This window comes from Octopus bimaculoides, chromosome 10 (assembly GCF_001194135.2).
Source record: "Octopus bimaculoides isolate UCB-OBI-ISO-001 chromosome 10, ASM119413v2, whole genome shotgun sequence".
Lineage (NCBI taxonomy): Eukaryota > Metazoa > Mollusca > Cephalopoda > Octopoda > Octopodidae > Octopus > Octopus bimaculoides.
This window is the reverse complement of record NC_068990.1, coordinates 36,308,593-36,313,620: the sequence shown is the minus strand read 5'-3', so window position 1 is coordinate 36,313,620 and position 5,028 is coordinate 36,308,593. Positions and strand designations below refer to the sequence as shown.

The following is a 5,028-nucleotide window of genomic DNA, read 5'->3' as shown; positions in this document are numbered from 1 at the left end:
AGGCTCCGGCAGGGGATGGTGGCGAACTCTGCTGTACTCTTTCACCACAGCTTTCTCTCACTCTTACTTCCTGTTTCTGTTGTGCCTGTAATTCGAAGGGTCAGCCTTGTCACACTGTGTCACGCTGAATATCCCCTAGAACTACGTTAAGGGTACACGTGCCTGTGGAGTGCTCAGCCACTTGCACGTTAATTTCACGAGCAGGCTGTTCTGTTGATCGGATCAACTGGAACCCTCGACGTCGTAAGCGACGGAGTACCAACAACAACAATTATTATCACTGTATTATACAGCGAGAGCTACTCCGTGTTCACTATAAGCAGCGACCATTTGGAACCACTTAGCATCCCGTACTTGTTCTATCGAAAGTGTCATCTCCCATTGCTTTAGTACATCACGGCTCTTGAGCTGCAACAGTAGAAGCTGAAAGTGTCGAGGATTATTTCACTCAAATTGGAAGCAAGGGGACGCGATTACTGTCGAACACCTCGGAAGTTGAAGTGGTTAGCATCATGCTGAAATAAAATGAAGTTGAACAAGAAGACGTATTAAACAGGACAAATCGGTTGGTCTGTAACTCGGCTGCTGGTGAGGCAAGTTCATGACAGCTGGCCTTCAGTAGTATCTGTTTAAGGTGCTGTGTTTGGGTCCGGTTCTGTCCAGACCTCTAGATGTATATAAACTTGGATGCACGGGATTAGAAGTATGGACACCAGTCTTCCAAAATTGGAGCTGAGAGGAGAATATTTTTGAAAGATTAGAGAGAGGTACAAATACCTACTTTGCCTCTATATCATATCACTTCACCATTATAACTCCCCACCCAGTTTACATGGGAACAGATCAGAGCGTTGCTCTTTCTTTTTTTTTTTCTCCCTTTTTGTTTGTTTGGAAGCGTTGTGTTTTCCCTGTCAGAGGTCCCTTCCATGCTGCCAATAGTGCCTGCAGAAAGGCTTTGATAGGTAATAACTAATGTGCCGTATGAATGCGCTGAGTCTGTGACATCTGCAGAAATTCACTTATGATGAGCTGGTCTGGCTTCCTATACTTCTTCTCATTAACAGGACCAGCCCCAGGGTTGCTGGCGCCCCGGACAAGCTGAACTTCGGCGTGCACAAGCAGACGGTCGTGGAAATTTTCTTGTCTTTGTCGCGTCCTTCTTGGCGCCCCCTAGCACACGGTGCCTCGGGTGATTGCCCGAGTTACAAGTACCTTGAGCCTGGCTTTCTCATTAACAATATTGCAGTCTTGGGAGAGCCATGTTAAAAGTATTATAGCCACAAACGGGAGAAGCAATGCACTAGGTCCTCTACAGATAACTACTGCATGTATACATTAGGATTGGATCCCCAGACTCACAGGCCCTACGGGCAACTGTACAGTGTGTCCATGTCTTTTTGATTTCTCTCAACAGATTGAAAGTTTTTGAAAGTTTCTACACAAATGTAGATCTTTTATGCTTATTAAGAAAATCGTAACTTCTTTCCCGAAACTAAAGCTAAGAAATTAGATACCTTTTAAATTAAAAACAAATTCAGCCAATCAGATGATACTGGTATTTATAACACAGCGGAAGTCGAAACTACCTTGTTTCCATAACAACGTATGCAAGCCAGCGGCTTAATCCTATTGTGATTTGTGACACATATTCACACATCCTAAAGATGTCATGCTACGACTTTAAGCATAGAACAGTGAATCACAGCGTCGAATTTATGAACTTAAAAGATGGAAAGCACGCGGAACTTCTAAAAAAAACAACAACAAATGAGCGATATGAAACTCCGTTCTATGATAGATTTTTACATTTACAAGTATACAGGGCGGCGCGGACACAATAAATGTGACCTACAACCCATTTCGGAGACTATTGCAGTGCATCACTAAATTTCAGTATCCATAAATTAATTCAGTGTATTGTTACATTTTCATTCATTAAACGTTCTTCGTCTTTAAAAAGGCCGCATTACGTTTTAATTATTCTTTTACTCCATTACTTGTTTCAGTCATTTGACTGCGGCCATGCTGGAGCACCGCCTTTAGTCGAGAAAATCGACCCCACGACTTATTCTTTGTAAGCCTAGTACTTATTCTATCGGTCTCTTTTTGCCGAACCACTAGGTTACGGGGACGTAAACACAACAGCATCGGTTGTCAAGCGATGTTGGGGGGACAAACACAAACACACACACATATATATATACACGACGGGCTTCTTTCAGTTTCCGTCTACCAAATCCACTCACAAGGCTTTGGTCGACCCGAGGCTATAGTAGAAGACACTTGCCTAAGGTGCCACGCAGTGGGACTGAACCCGGACCATGTGGTTGGTAAGCAAGCTACTTACCACACAGCCACTCCTGCTCTTATTTCATAATTTTTCACTAAATGTGTTTCATCTTCAAACACGTATAGTCTCCTTAGACAAAAAAAAAAAAAGAAAGAAAGAAAGAAAGAGAAACTTAGCGTGTAAATTTGAGTTCTGTATTTCGGCGTTTCGAAATTGTCACATATGACAGACAAGCTTGAAATTACCCAAAATTTTAATTTTTAAAGTTACATAACTTCTTTAGTTTTAATCTCTCGTAAAACATGATTTTCGTAATTATCATGAAAAACTACATACGTATCGCAATTTTCAAAAATATTCAGAACTGGTGTGCGAAACTGAAAATATAGAAAAGAAGCGGAAAGTAGAGGATATAGAAAAAGAAAAAGAGAGAATTGAAAAGAGGCAAGTAAATAGAGAGGGGAAAGTAAAAGCGAAAAGAATCGAATGGAAAAGAAAGTCTGTAAGACAATATTGAGAGAAAGAGAAAGAAAGGAAGGTGAAACGGAAAGTAAAAGAAATAATAACTAGAGAGAGAGAGAGGGAGAAAGAAAGAGAAAATAATAAAAGACAACGACTGCATAAATAAATATATAAAATATACAATCTGATGCAAGGGAGTTCACTCTGATTGACTTTTACTTCTCAACTTAGTAACTCTTCAATGTTTTCCCTGTCCTGTTCAACACGACCAGAACAGATGTTGATGTTGTTACCAAGGGAATACTGGTTTATCCCAGCTATAAAGTAACTATTAGATTTATTTCACACAAATGTATATATATATGAAGGTATGTAGAGACTCCTTCTATATACATATATACATATATATATATGCGCTCATATATATAGGCATTTAATTTATGTATACTCCGTTTTCTTTGGTGTTTATTCTTAATACAATTAACCTGGTCATTTAAATTTATATATACATACACGCATATATATATATGTGTGTGTGTGTGTGTGTTTATAAACATATATTTTATAGGATGATATTCACTTTTTAAACTGCCCGAAACTCCTGTTTACCCATTTACATTTTCACACCGAGAGTGTATATATCTTAAACATATTGTTTGATTTTCTTACACATGCGTACATTTGGACCTCTGCCCTAATACACACTATTATTAACTATGGATATTGTCGAGGAGCAAGTGTTAGGTTGTTCATTATTTTACTTAACTAGTGAAAGTGTTATTATAAAAGCTGTGTCTGTTTATTTGTTAAACGTTTGTACTTACATGTAGTAAGGACAATAATAACACGTGAAACAAAATGAATTCTAATTGAATTCCCTACGTTTCTAGTGGTCATTCAGTTTGAAACTCAATGGACCGTTCTTAAAGAGCTCCACTCATTACATATTAAAGGAGAAATTAGTATGAAATGTAGACAAAAATGATAACCTGAAATATTTTATTCGTTTAAAACATTAAATCATTGAGTTCTCTTTTTTAAGGTCTGAGACCTTAGCTGTCCGTATTTGTTTATTTTTTTAATGTCTGATGCCTGTGATAATGTCCATGTCCTCTCTACTTCGGGTTTAAATTTGCATAGAATTTTAGAAAACCAGTTCCTTTACTAGTTCGGTTGTGTTGAAGCATGAATGTGTGGTTAAGATTTCTTCTTCATTTTGTGGTTTTTTAATTCAATCCGATGGTGCAGCAGAGTTAATGTCTTTTACCAAAATCTCAGGTTATGAGTGAAATTTCCTCGGCATAAACTTTATGGTAGCCCATAGGAAGGGCTGCTGTTGTTATTGGCAAGCTACTCAGTTTAACACCCAGCATAGGTTTTTGGAGTTCTTTAGCGGAGTTTGTTCTACTGCAAGCACTTGGTTCAATTCTCCACTCTGAGTATATTTCTTCCTACCAATCTTGCAGTCCATGGAATAGTCATAGACATCAGTGGTACTCTTTACATTTCATTTAAGCTCTGGTTGTTTCTGTTACTTTTATAACTGGTCAATCTCTTTGATGCCACTACTGTTACTTGTTTCTCGATCATCTCCTTTATTTTCTAACAGTTAATGATGAAACTGCCTCACTGGTTTTGACAATGGCACCCTCCTAGTATAGACTACCTGATTAATTATGTGAGTGACCAGAGTTTTGTCCTACTTTGCTGGATATCTTCAACATTTCTACAACTATTTCTCACCTGATGGTCTAGCTTATTTTCTTACCTTTATATCCTCCATTACCATGTTGACTTTGAAGACTGCTTGCTGTATTCTTATTTTCAATGAGAATTTTACTTGTGAATCCATACCTATGGATTCATCAGCTGGAACCAGTTCAACTGATTCTAAGTGTATGTGGATAAAGATACAATATCCTTTCTACTATAGGTACAAGGCCTGAAATTCTTGGTGGAGGGGGCTAGTTGGTTACATCGCCTCCCCCTCCCCAATAGTCAACTGGTACTTATTTCATCGACCCTGAAAGTCGGTCTCAGTGGATAAAATTACAACATCAACAGCTCTTAGGTCTAAATTCCTCTCTCTCTCTCTCTCCCATATTCTGTTAATTCATTTTTCTCCTTGGGCAAGTATACTATCATACTATATATATGAACTATATATATATATATATATATGTAGTATGATAGTATACTTGCCCAAGGAGAAAAATGAATTAACAGAATATGGGAGAGAGAGAGAGAGGAATTTAGACCTAAGAGCTGTTGATGTT

General features: G+C 38.2%; 1 protein-coding gene across 5 annotated transcripts in view; it reads left to right on the top strand.

The window, feature by feature from the left end:
- LOC106879963 (caspase activity and apoptosis inhibitor 1) overlaps positions 1-5,028 on the top strand; it is a 155,371-nt gene that overhangs the window by 15,314 nt on the left and 135,029 nt on the right. For 2 of the 5 annotated variants that reach the window (XM_052971129.1, XM_052971133.1), the window contains exon 1: positions 2,964-3,076. The exons of 2 other annotated variants lie outside the window; for them this stretch is intronic. The gene's annotated coding sequence lies outside the window, so the exon portion shown is untranslated. Of the gene's footprint in view, positions 1-2,963; positions 3,121-5,028 lie in introns of those variants that run through there. One more of the 5 variants, XM_052971130.1, reaches the window with a different exon arrangement.